Raw genomic sequence first — 19909 nt, 5'->3', positions numbered from 1 at the left:
CGTCGGGGTCTGAAAAGAACAAGTGTTGACCAAGGGAGGTAGGACAGAATAGTTGAAAGTAAGGAACAATCATCGAATGAACCCGTAACTGTTACGACGTAACCTCCAATCTAACTCAAACCAATTAACACTTGATGAAATCAAATGTGGTTCTGATCTGAGCTTGAATGTTCCTTAAATTCAGCCTCTAATAACCGATGATTAAGAATGACGTCAGTCACTACAACACTTGTCACTATGTCACTATAAAAATATAAAACAATGCTTGAAAATCAGCATCAAAAGAACGATCTCCCAACTGAACATGTAAATGAGTTGCAAAGTCTAAATTTATTTCCAAAATATTACATTAATCAATTATGAAATTAATCCTCAGATTCATAATAATTGTAAATTGAAACTAGCAAGTATGCTCAATCTAAGCGATTGAATTATTTAAAGAAGAAAAACTATTATTGGTGCTAATCAGTTTTTATTCCACTCTTAATTCACATGGTCATGAACTGTTGATCTGGAAATACATATTTACACAAATTTGCAAGTTATAACGTTCCGTTATGTTAAAAAGAAAATTAATCAACTAATACATGTGGACAACTAACACATAAATAGTTTTAAAACTTTGAGTTCAACTGCACTCAGAAAACAACACGCTATGATCTTTGAAAAATATCTACATCCATCTCATACTTGCAATGAAAATCATAACTATCGCCATCAGCTGACATGCAACACGAAAAGAGAATACAATAAAATATATGAACCATATACCAGTGGTCAGTCAATCAACCTCATATGGGATTTCATGGTGTGAGAACTAAATATATCAAACCAGGTCATGTGATACTAATTATGAGGGCATACCCAGCTGACTAGGTTACAACACAACCCACATATCCCACAAAATCATCATCCTAGATCGAACCCTTGCCCCTAACAACAATACACACAGGACATTTAAATAAACCCTTAAGAAAAAATATAAACTCATATAAAATAATAAAACATAATCACCACCATGTCAAATGACCAACCAGTCTTACGGGTATAGCATCCAACTAGCTATGGCCGAAATTCTATCATACTGAAGTCACACCAACTATCATTACAGATTGCGTATCAAATATCAAACTCCACCTTCGCTATGATAGGTTATACTTTCCAATTGATCCGACCTACACAGCTGGTAGTTACTATTGAGGATCAGACATACCTCCAATGTCGGTGGTTACTCACGAAAAATATAATATCAAAACACACCACTACTGTCGAAAAATGTTAATACTAAAAATGACTTCATTGTCCTACAAAACAAGAAATGTGTCCTAAACCTTTATGAAATCAGTGCTATTCTTTTACTCACAAAGCTAGGGTTATCACAACTTTCCCAGATGAAAAAATAGTGAACTACATATGAAGTTATATATTATTAAAAAGTGAGACATGAGATTTATAACATAATCCTTCCATCAACTCCGTAAATTCAAATCGATGATGCCACAGAACGATCTTCCAATGAACTTCACTTGATCATCAACGACTAAGTTATGCAGAACATACAGTTTACGTGGCATCTGAGCCAAAGGACAAAATTCACAAACTCACTTCAGACTTATAACAATTATCACATGTGCCCTCTAGGCTAAACCATGGATCCAAAACTCGTATGCACACATAACCAAACACACGGCAATGCTTAACACTGACAAAAGTGGCTCACTAGCTCAACCGTCACAAAAATCGTGTACAAACATATAAATCCACGGGGGCTGAACCACTACCTGGATACATTCTACTTACTGGAACAAAGATACTACTGAGTCTGAAGTCAGTTAATTCCCCACCATGTAACACAAATACCTACCACAATTCTGTTGAAAATATACTCTGCACTCAGAAATCTTAGCCTCAATTATCTCAAAATATTCACAAACATCTCAGAAATAATGATGAACATGGCACTTTACACTCTGGAAAAATCTACACAAAATTTAATAACCAAACTTCGTAAAGAAATTATACACCTGAAATTTGTGACTCAATTATTAAATTCTCCACTTTAATTTTGTCTGGACACATCTTCAAAACAATAATGAACAAACTGTTGGATACTATAATACACGAATGCGACTCCCGCACTACGCCAATACATTATTTTACATGCCTACATGTTCTCAGAATCTCCGTCCCTAAAAAAAAGGTCTAATTTAATAAAAAATGAAAATGGCATTACTCGGCCACAAATACAACTAAACACAACGGAATATTATAATTCACAATACATTTTACTAATCTTTCGATGTAGCTCCTCGTCTGGCTCCGCCAGCAGTCCTGTTAGGATTTACTTCTGCATGTTAACCATTTGAAAGGATCCATCATTAAATGTATACATATTGTTTTAAATAACAGTTTTTACAGATTACATAATATTTGACACAGAATAAATAGAAACACTTCTTCAGGCACATGGATTATATTGCAGTTTTATTGCGTGCGTCTTTAACTGCATACATGTTACTTTCGTTGCCTATGATTTTAGACAGCTCACATACAGTTATTTCAACCAGGTGTTTTCTTTAGACTCCCCTTCTAAAATTCACCTCCACAGTCTTGAATAATTTTACGCTGATGAGCAATCTCACTTCGAGCCCTAGCTGCATCCTAGTTTTGAAATTTATATTACTCACATTATGAAGTTCACATACTTTGCAGATTACAGTATTGATAATTAAAGTTATCAACTCCTTACTAACATAACAGATTTGCATTTTAGAGTAGTTCTCAAAATTTCTAAGTCCGCATTTTGACAGACCATCGTGGACAGCAGCAGAAGCAATGGTCAGTTCCCACATTTGTAAGCTTAAGTAAAGCCGAAGTTCCCGCATAATTCTGTGGAGACCAGACTCCTTTTCCGAACCCATAGGATTTCCTCGCTTGAAATTAGCTGGTCTTGCTTCAAAGATTCAGACCATAAAATTGATGTTACACACACAATTTTTCCTTCATAAGTTTTAGGTGAAAACCTCTGCACATGCGTAGATCTATTTTTTAATCCCAGATACACTAGCCATGTTTCACACAAACACTGTGTCACTAGCCTTGAAGACATCCGGACTGCCACGCACGGATCTTAAGTTTGCACAGATCTCATTCTTACTTGTTTTTATAAACCAGGATAATCACTTTTAATATTATATTGTTATGTTGTTCTTATGTTGTTCTAATTTCTTCAAATTTTGCCGGAAACAAGTTCATCAGCAGCACAAACATCACAGATTATGTGTACCTCTGCCCCCTTGGAGATAGCTTTCATAGAGCAAATGTTGTTACCTGTGAGATTGGAGACTCGGATTCTCTCTCCTTTGCAAACAGTTAACATATGACCATTGACCATGGAAGAAAACATTGAGAAAAGGTTGTGTCACTACCAGAACTCCAAACAATGACACTCTACGCACTATACAGGGTCAATACGTTGTATTATTTACAAGAATTTTGAGAGAGAAATAATGGCATGATCCTGCAAAACAGAAAGCCCCATATTAAGCTCAAAATTCTGAGTAACAACCAAACAACAGTCTATATTCAGAAACCACTGATTGTCTAGCTCTTTGGCTGAATGGTCAGCATCTTGGCCTTTGATCCTTGATCTTTGATCTTGGCTTGATTCTCGGCCAAATCAAAGAATTTTAATTGAAACCGGTTAATTCAGTAATAATATTATTTGACATCCTACTACTTTTTATGGTTTTTGGAGATGCTGAAGAGCCAGAATGTTGTTCCACAGGAGTTCTTCTACATGTGAATAAATCTACCAATATGAGGCTGGCATATTCGAGTACCTTCAAATATGACTTAACTGAGCCAGGATTGTACCCACCTACTTGGGCTCAGAAAGCCAATACTTCTACTTCTGAGTCACTCAACCCGGCAATGGTTAATTCTTTTGGCCAAGGATTAGGAGTTTGTGCTGTCGTGAATATTCCTGCAACTCATATAGCAAACAACACTATCCTCCTCCACTCCAATAAGCAGTTTCCTATTAACAGCAAACATCGTGTACCCTCAACGGAGGGTCTGTTCTACAAGGGTTCCACCAAGCTAGCAATATGTATTCATTGAGTCCTCAGGTCAGAGGCTGATTGTATCCTCAAAAGCTCCACCACCAGCTGTCATAGTTCGCTTAGGCGTCGCTTAAGAGGTGTACTAGGGAAATGAGGAGTGAAGTCGTTTCTCGTTGCTTTCCTCACTGAGCCATAAATTGCTGTAGTCACACAAAATTAAATTTAAAACATTGATTATTTCTTTGATTAGGCAGTGTATTCTCTTGTAAGGATTCCAAACATATGTTTGCTTTGGCTTGCTCCCCGGTTTCTTTCATTTCTTTTTATTGGATAAAGCATGCTCCAAAACACAGACAGGTACTATTTTTTTTTGTAAATCCGCTCAAGTTAGCAAGAAAATGAATATGGCCTTCTTCATACCTGCTCCCCTTGGCACAACAGCAGCTCTGAAGGGCCATGGCCTACCAAGCAACCGCTGCTCAGCCTGAAGGCTTACAGATTACGAGGTGTCATTTGGTCGGCATAACAAATCCTCTCAGCAGTAATTCTTGGCTTTCTAGACCACAAAAGGACTTCTTTAGAGAGTTGAACTCTAAGCACACTTAGTAGGCTTCATTCTTTAATACGACTAACTGTTCAGATAGTGTATTCACTTCTAAGGTTTCCTAACCTACAAATTTTCTGATGCTCCCTACTTTTTTAAAAGTTACCAGCTATCCCTCCCTATAAGCTAGCAAACAGTCTGCAATAGTCTGGAAGAAATATGATTTCTAACTGAAATGGAAAAATGGCACTGTGGTCAGCCCAGCAAATGTAATAGTTTGGTATGGTACGTGACTGTCATGTCATCAGACCTCGTAAAGATCGTGTGAATAGCAGGTGAGCACAGAATGGGTAAGACACGAGATCTCGGTGTGTTTGATTGGAGTTAGATTGTCAGTGCCATCCGTATGTGCTATTCCATCTCCAAAGCCGTACAGACAATGGGCCTTCCCTGGGCCACCATGTCCGGAGTGTACCATGATTATATAGATTAAGGCAAAACTACTATCGATAGAATCAACTGCCGTTGAGTACAACATGTTGTTGAAAGGGGTCTCATTCGACTGACTTCAATTGGTAAGAGCGGATAGATGGGTCACAGTGCAACAAGTTACTCATGAATTCAATGCTGGATAACAATTAAGTGTGAGCAGCCTTACTATCAAGGACCAGCTTCTTGCAATGAGGTACAGAAGCTACTATCCCACTAGGGTACCACTGCTTCACAAAGAATAACATTGGCATAGGAACACTACCATTGAAATCTCAATGCATATAGAAAGATCACCAGAACAAATGAGTCATATCCTGGCCAGAGTGAAGGTGTAACCTTTAGCGTGGCCCGCCCCTCCCCCCTTCAGGGTGGGGAATGAAAACTTTAGTAGATAGATAGTCATGATACCAGTTCGTACACACCGATGGCAGGGTATGAGTGCACCACCAAGCACTCGAGGCAATGGATTCTTTTGTCAGCAAGGTACAGCTCACGCCATAGGTGGTTGCATCATTGTGTGGGTTCTGTTCACATGAGTTGAAAATGGGACCCTTGGTACATATTACAATACCTCTCAACAATGAATAATATATGAATCTGCTGTCCAGTGTATGGGACCCTCACCAGGACTATTTTATATGAGAACTTAAAAAATTCAAAGGAAAGCAGCACGATTTGTTCTGAGTGATTTCCAACAAACGAGTAGTGTTACTAAAATGTTGTAAACTTTGTGCTGGGACGACTTGGGAGTAAGGAGAAGAAATGCTCCTTCCATTTATCGCCTCCGGCACACAGTAGGAGATCTATACACACAGTAAGACAATACACCATCCAGTCGCTTCCAAATTGTGGTTGACTGGTTTGATGAACACTCCATGGATATGATGCTTGCCCGGTCCCTACGTTAATATAAGAAATGATCGTCATTAGGGTTATCATATTAACAAGGTAGTTGAAAAAGGTTAGAGATCTCTTCACATTGTCATGAGAGTATTTGGGAGTTGTAGTAAGGATGTAAAGGAGAGGGCGTATAAGTCTCTGCTAAGACCGCAGTATGGCTCCAGTGTATGGGACCCTCACCAGGACTATTCGATATGAGAACTGGAAAACATTCAAGGGTGATTTCCAACAAACAAGTAGTATTACGAAAACGAAAATGTTGCGAACTTTGGGATGGAAGGACTTGGGAGTAAGGAGATGAGATACTCGACTATGTGGTATATTTCAAGCTGTCAGTGGTAAGTTGATGTGGAATGACAAACATAAGAATAAGCTTGAGTGAAGCTTTTAAAAGTAAGAAAGATCATAATATGAAGATAAAGCTGGAATTCAAGAGGACAGATTGGGGCAAATATTCATTTATAGGACGAGGAGTAAGGGACTGGAATAAATTATCAGGGGAAATGTTCGATAAATTTCCAAGTTCGTTGAAAGTATTTAAGAAAAAGCTAGGTAAACAATTATAAATTAATGTAAATATGAGGTAAACAATTGATAGGGAATCTGCCACCTGGGCTACCACCCTAAATGCTGATCATTGATGATTGATTGCTAATCACCCGACCTCAATCCTATTGAGCACCTCTAGGATAGTGTCGAGAGGTGTGCGCACCATTGGCTCTGCTCTGAACAATAATATCTGCACATTACGGTAGGCTGCGCAGTGGTCATGGAACAGTAGGACTTCCCACACTCCCGATATCATGTGGAGTCCCTTTCACACTGCATTGCCATCGTCATCAGGGTGAAACGGGGTGCTACAAGCAACTATCCAGGTATCTCACATCAGTGTATATGGTCTGCTAACATGTTGCTGTGAGTAGTCCTATAGAAAAGTCTAATCTTATCAGCACTGTATATGTCCCAAGGTCCACTTCCTGACAGGGGTGAGGGGAATCCTTCACCAAAATGTCACCTCCCTCACCATAAACTTTTCAGAATGCAATGTTACATCATCTTCAGAAACACTCTAGGCTGTCATTGCTTGCTGTGAAATCCTTAATATTTGGTTCTTTGTTTTCTGCAACATTGGACTACTAGATGTCAGCTTTTTGGCACGTGCGCACATACTACCTGTTATTTGTTCTCTTCCCACTCTTTTAAAAAGCGTTCTTGGCTTTTTAAGAATGTTATTCACTTGAATTCTACCACATTTTGAATACACAGTTCAAAAAATTAGGGGAACATGTTTTTGAATATGCCATGCACCAAAAAACAATACCTCACACTCTGGTATATTAAAAACTAACCCGTTATTCTTTACCGTTAAAGTATACAAAAGAACATCGATGAATTTGCATTCATTTGCAGAACACAAACAAAAATGTCCGAATGGGGACGAAACGAAGTAATAACAGTCTTCCAGGGTGGATTTTTGTTACAGTTGGAGAGCTTCAGTAAGGTGTATGTCCTCCACGAGCATTTATCACAGCTTGGCGCCTACGTGGCATGCTCCGTATAAGTCGACAGAGGTCACGTTGTGGTATCAGGTACCATTCTCCAATGACATCCTGTTCGACGTCTTGGAGAGTCTGTGGTGGAACAGGACACCCACGAACACTTCTGTCAAGCCTATCCCACACATGTTCGATGGGATTAAGGTCGAGATTCCTTGCGGGCCATTCCATCCCTTGAATGTCCACTTCTCCCAAGACCGCTCTGGTGATGAGCGCTACATGAGCCCTAGCAATGTCGTGCATGAGTACGAATTCAGGGCCATCACCATATGCAGCAACCAATACATGCTGTAGCAGTATCTGCTCGATGTACTGTACCGTTTCCATGTGGAACATGCGCCACAGCGCGAGTGAAAACAGCGAGCACGAGGTCCGGAAACATGGCGCCGGAACAGTCTAGGCGAGAACTCAACTACATACGTTGAATACGCGAAGAAGTGATCGTGAAGAGAGAGACTTTGCTTTCATCTTTGAGCGGAAAGTAGTGTAAATACATGTGAATAACGTTAAAATTAAATTAAATGTAGAAGGTAAAATGTATAAAATAAGACGAAACCAAAGATCGTACATACAAGGGTAATGTTATGCAATGTAAAACATCGATAGTTGTTAATAAGGACGGTGGTGACACCTAGGTATCGATAGATGTAAGTAGGTACTTAAGATAAACTTCCACATCTAGTGTGTAATTCTGTTATTCCATGTCTTGTTTTAAAACGAAAAGACGGAATACAAAGCCTGGTCATTTTGTTCATTGTTGGTGTCGATGTAATGGTAGTGTGTGAAATTGATACACGGAAGCTTAAGAAAAGTTGTTGCTAAATGAGCATATTACTAGTCTATGTAAATTGAATGTGAAAAGAAGTTATTAGATGATATGTACGCAGTAAATAAGTGCAAATAGTGTGAAACAACAACGAAATACTTAGAGTCGCACAAGGCAAAGCCATTACAAGGAAAGCAACGCGATACATAATATAAATTGTCGGTATCTCGCAAACATCTACGTATAATTGGAAGTATATGCATTGTTGGTTCAATAGTGATTGTGTGTGTATTGAATAATCTAATGTTAGCCTATTTTCAGGTGTGATCTGCAGGAAAGTAGAATAACAATGTCAGAAAGATATCCAGGAAATACAAGTACACAAGAGAGCATGGAGAGTTAAATGGATACAAGCAGGTCCAGATGAGATGATGGCGTGGTTACGAGGAAGGATAACCTAGGCCGTGTGCTTTCCAATACCCTGGCCATCCAAGTCAGTACTTTCATATTCTTCTTAATAATAATGCCTTTCTTGTATTTTATTTTATGCAGCATTTATTTGCATTCTATTTTATTTACTAGTATCCTCAATGTAGATAGTAGTGTATATACAGTACATGTCCTGAAGTAGTTCGTCAAGACGTATTAATAATTGCACAATGAACGACGTGTTATTATGTTATTTGGCTTGTAGTAATTCATATACGCGTTTGGCGACACGGTATTCGAAATTCTGTGGTATCATGTGAGCGAACGATTAGTTATGTCAGTAGGCGACTTCAGCATTGTTTATATTATGTTGCGGTATCGTGATTACTGATTACTGTATATGTAACATGCGCTAGCATAGAATCTGAGCATATTTATTGTGAAGTTAACACAGGTAACGCAGGTAAATGGATACGTGATTTAATATAGCCTAAGTATGGAGACAGCGAACATCGTAAATTCAAGGGTACGTTGTTCTTCGAGGTTGCAGCAGGTTTACTATAATTACGAGAATGGTCATGAAGCAACGGCATATCGAGGTATCAATGAAGATGTTCTGCAGGTAAGTGATACAAATATAACGAAGTTACGAGTGATGATACTTATGTGAATCGACGTGAAATAAATAATAATAATAATAATAATGATGATGATGATGTGTGTGCCAACTGTAATAAGTGCTGCGATGGTGACAGTTATTGTGTAGATAAATAATATAGTGTAGGGTGATATCGTGATATGCTATTGATGCGTGGGCGAGCTCACGTGAGATTAAGTGATTCAAATAGTGGAAGGTGCTGCGGCATGAGAATTATACAATAAGCTGAGATGTGATAGTGAAAATTCATCCTAAATTCGTTACGCAGAACGTGCTATTTAACTGTGTTATGTTACTGTGGAGTTAGATCATGTAAATGGAGTTGTGATGTTCATGTACAAGTTAATGCTGAGATTGTAATACCCATGTGTAAGTTAATATTAAGGTTATAATATTAATACATGAGTGAATGCTAAGATTGTAATGTCCATATGTAAGTGTAGGCTAAGATGGGGATGTTGATGATTATTAATTACGATGCGATGTCGGCCACGGTTGTTCAGTCGATTACCTCGACACTTCGGAACCCATATTCGGAATTCACGTTCGGTTATTAGGATTTTCAGTTGGTATGATAGTAATACACTTGCGGCGTGTAGAAAGCTTGTTACGCACATAACTACGGGGACACATGCCATGATATTAGTTAGGTTAGGTGTTTTACTTCATGGACATAGTAGTTAAGTTTTAGTAGAGATATCATGTGATGCTTTGTTGACATTTGAGTGTACATATTTCTTGTTCTTACATGTGTTGTTTCTTATTATTCATGTCATGCAGTGGTATTGAGTTGATACGATCCTCGAAGGTATGTGCGAGGATGGGCGTGTAGCTATTGTTACGTCAAGACGAGCCTCATCAGGACGGCATAAGTTAGTTAGGATAGTGATGATTATTGATTTTATTTAGGATAGGTATCACATAAAAAGGCATTATTATTAGCTGGACTTATTGACGCAAGTAAAATTAAACTTCTCCTAATGTAAACATTATATGAAAATAACAAAGTGTACACAAAACAATGAAAGTAAACAAAGAGTGTGATCAGATAGGTGATATATGCAAATAGAACAGGTTAAAACCGAGATCTCGAAAATAATTATTAATTTCAAGGTTCAGGTATATTAATGAATAAATGTAAACATATGTTCGTAATTTCGAATAGCTCTTGGAAAATGAAGATTAATTAACTCAAGATTACTGCATTATGTTGAAATAGGTCTAAATTAATTGAATTACGTCAGCCGTCCTAGTGTCGTTATCAATGATTTCAAATATCTAAAATTAAGATCACGCTTTGGTTTCGTCTTAGTTAGGTAGGATCACTTAAATCAATAAACAGAACCCAATCCAGAATATCTCCACCCCTTCATTATAAAATAGATGTAAACAACCTTACCTATAAACTTAATTCATACCTCAAGGTCATGTTGAAATATGAGTAACTTTAACCTAAAACAAAGTCATGGTCGTTACATGCATGGTACAAATTATAAAAATAGATAATGCAAACTGAACAGCGACGGATTGAAAACCTCAATGCAGAGATTCAGAAACTGGGTCGTCCGATAGGATTCCAAATCCGATTTTCACCACAGATGCGACACATATTCATCTGAACACATTAGCTAGCTGCGGCACACACAAAGTCCTGCGACTCTCTGGAATAGCCCCACAACAAGAAGAACCTGTTAAGACCCTGAGTGTAGAGTGCTCCCAGTGCTAAACGATAGGGCCAACAAGACGCCGTAGGGTGCATTTTGGCGCCCAACGTGAGGCCAGAACGGTGCAGTACCCCGCAGCGGTAAGATTACCAGGGATGACGACAAGATCCGTACGGCCATCAAAACTGCTGGCTCCACATACCATCACAGAATCTTGTCCGAATCGGTCACCTTCCTGGACAACATTTGGCATGTACCACTCACCACGGCGTTTCCATACACAATGACATCCATCAAGCTCTGTCAGGGGAAATCTGGACTCGTCTGTGAACAACACAGGTTTCCACTGGCAAAGTTGCCAGTTGACGTGGGTACGGGCAAACAGAAGGCGTGCTGCGCGATGTTGCTGCGTTAAAAAGGGCACTCGAACAGGACGTCTGGTTGGTTAGGACACTTTCTTAACCAGTTCCTTACTGTCTGGTCAGACACTTTGACTTCAGTGACCCTCCTGAGGTCTTGTTGCAGTTCTCTGGCAGTTGCTGAACGACGCCGCAACGCACACATGGTCAAATATCGGTCATCCTGTGGGGTTGTCATGCGTCCACGACCTTATCCAACCCTCCTTGTGAACTGGCCTGTCTCATTGTAGAGATTCCACAAGCGTTGAATAACTGATGGAGAGACATTGAGATCCACAGCAACACGACGAAAAGTCCATCCATCCTGGATCAAAGTGTTGGCTCTTGCGACTTGAACCTAGTAAAGATGTCTCATGGGATTTGCTGGTTTACATACAATGTGCTCGAATGACCGCAGTAGTCTGTGTACCTCACAACGACACACGGACGCACCGCTATTCACTTTTTTGTTTTGAGGGGTCACCTGACAGTTTAATGCATGGCTACGCCTACAGATAGAGTATAACTTTGATTTGACATGCCCTGAGTAGCTAAGGTCTCAAGGTATGCTGTACAACTATTGGAACCTCATCTACCAAATTACCGTCACATACCAGACGTTACAAAACATGTTCCCCTGATTTTTTGAACTGTGTATTTCAGCCTGCTTCCTTGCAAAAATTCCTTTTACATTTTCGATAATCACTTTCGTTCTCTCTTCCAATGCTCAAAGCACCCTTTACTTATTAAATATTAGCCTACTGAATAGCAGATTCACTGACTGTACAACCCTGAGCTATAATGCCAAACTGAAGGAATTGTTCTCCAATTCAAATGGCAATGTCCACACAGTGCAAAACAGCACTAAGTTTAATCAAAGTATTTTACAACTTTGTTTATAGTACATTAGAGAAGTTGAGGATAATGTACTCATTGCACCTCACAAAAGCGAAAGTTCTGCTGTATGAATTTGGTCAGTAAGCTGTGAAGCAGACTCACTTCCATGGTTGAGCAAGGGGGAACGTTTGGTAAGAAATCATGTCTGGCTGCAAACTACAGGTCAGTGTATGAAATATCTGGAGCTGCTGAATATGGTGGGAGGTGACCACTAAAATGAAGGCATATAAACACAGTCCTTATAGTAAAATTTATCAGTTACAGAGAAAAATCACCATTGCTTAAGATGACTGCCAAATAGAAACAGGGAACAGAACAAGTATAATAAAACTAATTCATTTTCAACATGATTTATTATATTTTGCAAGAAGCAATGCTGTTCAGTTTCATTCCAGATTTTCTGCTTACAAGAGGAAGCTGGGTATGTATATATATTTAAAAATCTATTTGTTCAGGGCGTCGAACCAAGCGGATCTTTTTCTCCTACTGGCAACATATTGTATGAACTTGCGTGTAATTAGAATGGCGGTAGTGTGGAATGTTGTGTCTGAGAAAAAAGACAAATCCAACTGTAAGAGTTCAGGCAGGAATGCTAAACCCAAAAAAGTAATGCATAAATGAAAGATCAAACCATTTCACAGCAGTCCATTTCACTTCTTGTTTATATGCCTAATTTCAGTCTTTAAATAATAACTTTTTAAATAAGTCTTCATTCATTTATCCAGAATTGCTTTAGCAACTTCGAAGTTAATATCTCAATAATACTTTCTTTCTAAACGTAATTTATTTATCCATTTTCGTATATGCATTTCCATTGATATTTGAATTTAGCGCGACTTTTCAGGTCAAGTCACTAGGAGCGCCACCGTCGAATTGTCTCCCATTTTAACAAGGCTAAATCCGTAAGTGTCGCGTATTGTCTCTACTGTATTTGCTATAACATACTCTCTCTTGAACTCACCAACTCCACCTCGGAGCCAAACAGTTACTCGCAGTCCATCACTTGCCTTCGAGTCCAACACTTGACTGAGTCCCAAGAACTGACTTGACTGACTGACAGCTCGATATACATACTATTCGATCAACCATCTAGAATTATCGATTTCTGGAAGAGTTCTTACAACACTTTAATGGAACACACTCGAAACATCGATCGACCCGCTAGTCGAATGGGTACTCGAACTTTCGTTTACTGTTTACAAATACACATGGAAATCTGTACAATATTCATAATGGTTAAGTAGAGGAAAAGTTTTACATCCCTTCTATGTTCTGAGGAAAGAAATAGCTCTCTTCATGGAAATTCACAGTGAACCACTAGAAAAACTGAACAATGGAAAATGGATACGAGATTTGGCATTTCTAGTAGATCTCACCAGCCACCTTAATGATCTTAATTCCTCCCCACAAGATAGAGATCTTACCATTATTCACCTCTTTGACCGTATCAAAGCTTTTAAGCGAAAAGTACTACTGTGGGAAAGTCAGTTCGCAAATAAAGACACAACATATTTTCCCACTTTGACTGCATAGTTGTGTCTAGCTCCAAACTATTCCGGTAAAACATTGGAAGAATATAGCCCTTTCAGACCTGAAAGAAAACTGGAGGTGTGAATTTTTGTTTGTACGGCAAGAACTGACTAAAATGCTCCTCAATACACATATTAATAGTTTATTTTACAAAATAAAAACTAACATCCGAAAAACAGGACCCACACAATTGTGCGTATCAAAATTCAAAACCTCGTTGTATCACGTACGATGGTGTAGCTTCAAAATTTACGTTCACTAACCAATGTACACACTTCATTGAATATATTCCGGTATTCACTAAAGCTTCTAGATTAATATAAACGCAGTAAATAAATACTTACTTTCGGCACTACTGCTTCCTGCCATCTCGCCGATCAACTGTGCTTTTTAAACTCTTCTTCCTTCGCCCTGGCGGTCAAGCGCATACGAAAATCAATTGAAATACACGCCACGTGTCCTGCACAATCACTGCAGTCCGGTGTAGCGCCGAAAAAACATCAAATACGGTCAGGGATAACTAAAATACGAACCCGCACAATTGTGCGTACTCGGTCTGAAAGGGATAAAGAGGTTTTAATGTCACTATATGACTAATTTGAAAGTCGGTTTCACGATATTCAGGCATTAGAAAAGGATCTGCAGGTGTTCGATACGCCCTTCTCACTGTATGTGCAAACTGTTAGACCAGAACTGCAGCTAGAGCTGATTGACTTACAGTGTGATACTCAAATGAAAGATAAGTTTGCAAACACAAACAGTTTGACTGATTTTTATGTTCGTTTTCTACGGGAGAGATTTCCTAGATTGCACAAATTTATTGCACGTATTTTAAGTATACATTATTCGGATTAACTTATTTACGTGAACAGATGTTTTCATTAATGAAGATTTGTAAATCTAGGCACAGAATTAGGCTCACCGATGAAAACTTGAAATGTGCTTTGTGACTTGCCAGTACGCAAACGATAGTACCAAACATTGATGCAATACTATCTAAACGAGCCCAAAGGTCGCATGAAGGAGGAGTACACCAGTGATGTGTTTCAGTTCGTGTGTCTAATTTGTTGTCATAGTCATCAATGCCAATACAAATATTGATATGTATGTTAATGAGAGTGCAAAGAATGTGTACAAATCACACAAATTGTATTTTCTTTCGGTAAAAGTTCGCGTCCCAAAGCTTCAGTTAATCGTGAAAATGTATTTATTCAGGACAATGGCACACTGCTGTATATTCCTTTGTCAATAAATAATTTTCTTTTCCTGTTATACTCTGTAATCTGTGTCCTGTTCGTCTCAAATCATCCGTGCTCCAAATTATTATTATTATCATTATTATTATTATTATTATTATAGCTGTTGTTCATATGGTAACATTTCCGAGCGCCAAGTATAGTACGGCCACGGTATGCAACCCGCCTGTTTGCTGCTCTCTTGTCACTTGGCAGACAGCTGTCCAGAGCGGAGCAAGTAACACCGGCTCCCTAGAGCAACTACGTGATAACATCTGCTCTAAAGGATCCTTTAAGACAAGCTGATATTGTCGTTATAAACCGGCACACAGGAAAAGCAGTTGTATTAGATCCAACAATTCACTTTGAAAGGGATCAACATCAGACATCTGAAGTCGATCAGGAGAAGAGGTCCATCTACAAACCCTGTCTACCTTACTTTTCTGATTGCCATCATGTTCCATTGAAAAACTGGTGTGTTATAGGACTACTGTTTGGCAATAGGAGTGCTGTGCCGCTGTTGACCTGGTAATTTGGAAAGCCTCAGACTGTCTTGAACTTGCCTTAAACATTAAGGACTAGCTTAAAATTCTCCATCACCATTTGTACTTTACATGATAGGAAATCAATCCTATTGCTAAACTATACATACTCAACAATGCAAGTAATCGTGTTCTTGTTTCAGGACCCCTATTGTCACTTACTATTTGTAAGCTGATCTCTCTCTTGGAGAATAAATAACACTATACACTTGGCGGTAGTCCATTACTATCACATCACTGCTGCTGTCAGTAATGATACTATTATGAAATTTTAAAATTCTCCTGTACAAAAGCTATGAATATTATCAGTTAAGTTGTTGCTTTAATGTGTTGTTGATTTCTATTTCTACCCATAAATGTAATTATCTTTCATTAGTATTCGGCACTGCCTAGGCACAAAATTTTGTAAGCACATGCACTCAGCTAGTTCTAATATGACTACTGAAGGATGCACTCGCCACGTGCTCCAGTCAAACAAGATTGTGCTTATGCCAGTGTGTTTGAAAAATAGATTATGAATGAAACTGTGGCGAGTCAGCAAACATCTCTCAAGTAGTCGAATGAGATATAGATCCTGGATCTAATACATGTAAAGTAAATTCTACATCGGGATACAGCCCATGGTTAAGTGAACAAAATATCATGGAACTTGTAAATGACTGTGATATGTATGAAAATGGTAAATTGAGTGATAGTGAAGAAGATGAAGTTTTAGAAACCCCACAGGAACTGGTCATGAAAAGATGGCGGCAGACTGATAGGTACAAAAATTGAATAGAAACAAAATATTGCTGCAATGATCAGATCCGTTCTTTCTGGCATGCCAGGACTGAATGCTAATAACCTTGGTATTTCTGAAGAATCTTCACCACTAGATTTCTTTAGTTTACTTTTTGACAGTGATGTAATGAATTTTATCTGGATAGAAAGTAACATGTGCCCAACAACAAATAAATCTAAAAAGCAGGTAGGCTCTCTTGAAACCTAAATCAATGTACACGCAATGGAAACCAATGATCTTGAAAGAGCTGATGTTATTTTTTGCAGCAGAGATTCATGCGAGTTTATTCGTAAAATTTTTCTCCAGTACTATGGAAGCATACCACCAATTATTTTCTAGAGAGTGCAGATCATCCTGGCACAGGTGAATGATAACATTTTAAATAATCTGGGCTCATAGTGTTAGTAAAGTCAGTGATATTCTGTCTCTGTTTATGAACGACAAATCTGCCACATATACCTATATGAAGGTAATCCCAAAAATAAGATATCCTATTTTTTTTTAATAAATGCATACACCTGTTTATTTCTACAATGGTTTACATCATTTTACAGCTTGAACATTTAGCTATTTTTCTACATAATCACCATTTCGGTCGATGCATTTGTGTAGACTCTGTGACAGTTTTTATATGCCCATGTCATACCAGCTCGCCGCCATGCTGTTCAGGAAGTGTGGTCTTCAGTCAGCATGCATGACACCCATCTTGCGCACACCTTCCGGTATTTCAACTTTTCCGTTAAAATTCTGTGAGCGGCGCTTCGGGAAACCTAAGGAATCAAAGTGCAGAGATCAACCAGCGTGATCCATTGATCTTCACGCATGATTTGCTCAACCTTCCTGACTGTCTCAACGGAAATTGATGGTCACCCGCTCCTTTGTTTGTCAACTGGCGATGGAATTCAATCGGTTCAGTACCTTTTGCGTTCAAAAACCGAATAACTGAGCACACTTCGCACTTGGCGGTAGCTCCATTCTCAACGGCTGCCAAGCCGAGACCGAGTACCTCAGTATGGCGTGCGCATGTTTATATGCGACCGCGGGAAACACTCTTCACAATATTGTGACCAACAGCAACACGAACAACAGAGTTCTGTATTTATAAAAAAAATTAATTTATCTTTGTAACCGCTACGTATTACACAACGAGGAACAAAACAGAAAATAAAATTTTAAACATAATAAATTTCGATCCCACAAAAGAAATGAAATGTACACACCATGTTAACACCCCGAAAACAACGTAGAGATATTAATCGTTTAACCAATATGACAACTAAAAGAAAGGAAATGGGAAGCGGTTGGGAACCCTACCAGCTCCGTGAGAAGGTAGTGCGTTGCCGGGAAAACGAAATCAACGGCGATGCCAATTGAACACTACATTTACTGAATTAAAAATTGAAAAATGACGTTACAAAACAAGGCCAACAATGTAATAAAACTTAAGTTAACATAGCAAATACACAAATTTTAAGATATCAACAGTGTCAATAGTACAAGCTTCACGCCAACGACGTTAAAACGATGTAAATACATTTTTAACATCCATAATTTAAAGTCATCACAAGGTAGTTCCGTAAGGTAATTGCGGATGATATCAACTTAAAATTACATATAAGGAAATTAGCTGATAATTTACCAAGGGCTATACCTTTACAACCAAAGAAGTTAAAGAAAAGATACACATTAAAATAACCACATGCTAGTAAGGAAAAAAAGGGTGATAATTATTAAAAATCCTAACTCAGAGCCCGATCAAGTAGCTGCCTTTTCAAAAACACTTCTGAATAAGGTGCATACCTTAAACGGGAGTACGTTAAGATGAAACAGGACTACTGGAGGCAATCTCGGAGGAAATTAAAATTTACATATTTATTATCCCAGCATATACAATCAAAGAAAAGGGGATGACACGTTTATAATAATAGACCACCAAAAAATAATAGTACAAAAATTCTAAATTTTTAAATAAGGTAACAATGGTTCATTAAATTTTCTAGATGTGAGTGTAACGTGTACAGATTTAGGATTTGACTTCCAGATATACAGAAAACCGACACACACCCCTCTTACAATAAAAAAAATTTCCTTCATCCGAAATCCCATATACATGCATCCTTTTTCAGCCTGGTCTATAGAGCCTTCAAAATACCTGTATCTCCTGTTAACTTAAGGAAAGAACTTAGATTCATAAAAGAACTAGCACTGACTAATGGTTACAAAACACAGACGGTAAATCAAATTATTAACAAAGTAAAACTTAAGTTGGCCACTAATCTTACTCCAAAAAAGACGTTAAAAAATCAAAATACGCAACTTGCACCTACACCAGTCCTGCGATTCACCAAATTACAAATTCCTTGAAAAAGCGAGATTTACAAGTAGCCTTCAAGACACATAACACTAATAAAAACATTTTCTTCAACCATAATGCAGTTAATTCAAATAACGATGAATATCAGGGATCTGGAATATATAGGTTAACATGCACACAGTGTAATTTCTCGTATGTTGGCCAAACTGGGTGCAGCTTTTTTTTAAAGATACATGGAACACTATAACACGTTAAAACATAATGAATAATCCACAATGGGCAATCACATGAAAGACCGGCCACCAATTTAGTACAATAGACAGGGATCTCAAAATAATAAAAAGGGTCGAGAAAGGGAAGTTAATGACCGAGTATCAGAACATTTATATTGATTTGGATCAGTATTTCAATAAAGAAAAAACCTAAACAATGCAATAGAAATAAAAAGCCTGTTAATAGAGCAATTGCCAAAACTGCTACAAGTTCCCAAATCAGAAAATAGTAAAATCTTCAAAATATTCAATTATAAGCCTTCCAACACGTTAACAAACACAAATCCCACCTCGAAAACACAGAGACCCCCACCACAAGCTAGGTCAGTATCCAATATCCTGTCCACAGTTCCTTCCCCTACGCCCCCTAGTCGCCCTCCACACGTTACACCAGTGCTTATTGCTCCACCCACAGTTCCTTCGCCCTACGCCTCCTACTCGCCCTCCACCACACCTGCCCCATGCATATAACACAAGAAGCAGAAACACGATAACAAATAGTCTCAGTATTGCAAAAAGCACAGCTAGGCACTAAAGCGTGAATAGAGGGGTAAGTGAAATTCCAACCACAAGAATTTCTCATAACAACTACAAAAAACACACTCATATTATTCTTTTGTTACAGACACATTCATCCACAACGTTATAGTAAAACAACACACCAGCAACTAAGTATCATCTATTGGTGTCCCTTTTAACCATGCTTCAATAACAAACAGATCAGTGTAAAAATAGGCTGACTCAAACCATGGTGAGGATCGGTGAAGACTACTAGTGTGATGATTCCAGTAGATCACAAACATTCAGTATACAATCTTTTAATAAAGTAGTGGTTTCTCAACTAAACTGAAATGAAGAAGAAAACAT

The 19909-nt window shown here is 38.3% G+C and overlaps 1 long non-coding RNA gene across 1 annotated transcript in view; it reads left to right on the top strand.

Annotated features, from left to right (window-relative positions):
* Positions 1-19909, top strand: part of LOC137496988 (uncharacterized) — a 44169-nt gene that overhangs the window by 15149 nt on the left and 9111 nt on the right. The window contains exon 2 of the long non-coding RNA XR_011017569.1: positions 8644-8815. This is a non-coding gene — a long non-coding RNA (uncharacterized lncRNA). The remainder of the gene's footprint in view (positions 1-8643; positions 8816-19909) is intronic.

The sequence above is a fragment of the Anabrus simplex genome, chromosome 1, assembly GCF_040414725.1.
Source record: "Anabrus simplex isolate iqAnaSimp1 chromosome 1, ASM4041472v1, whole genome shotgun sequence".
Lineage (NCBI taxonomy): Eukaryota > Metazoa > Arthropoda > Insecta > Orthoptera > Tettigoniidae > Anabrus > Anabrus simplex.
The sequence above is the reverse complement of the archived record's forward strand: the minus strand, read 5'-3'. Positions and strand labels throughout refer to the sequence as shown.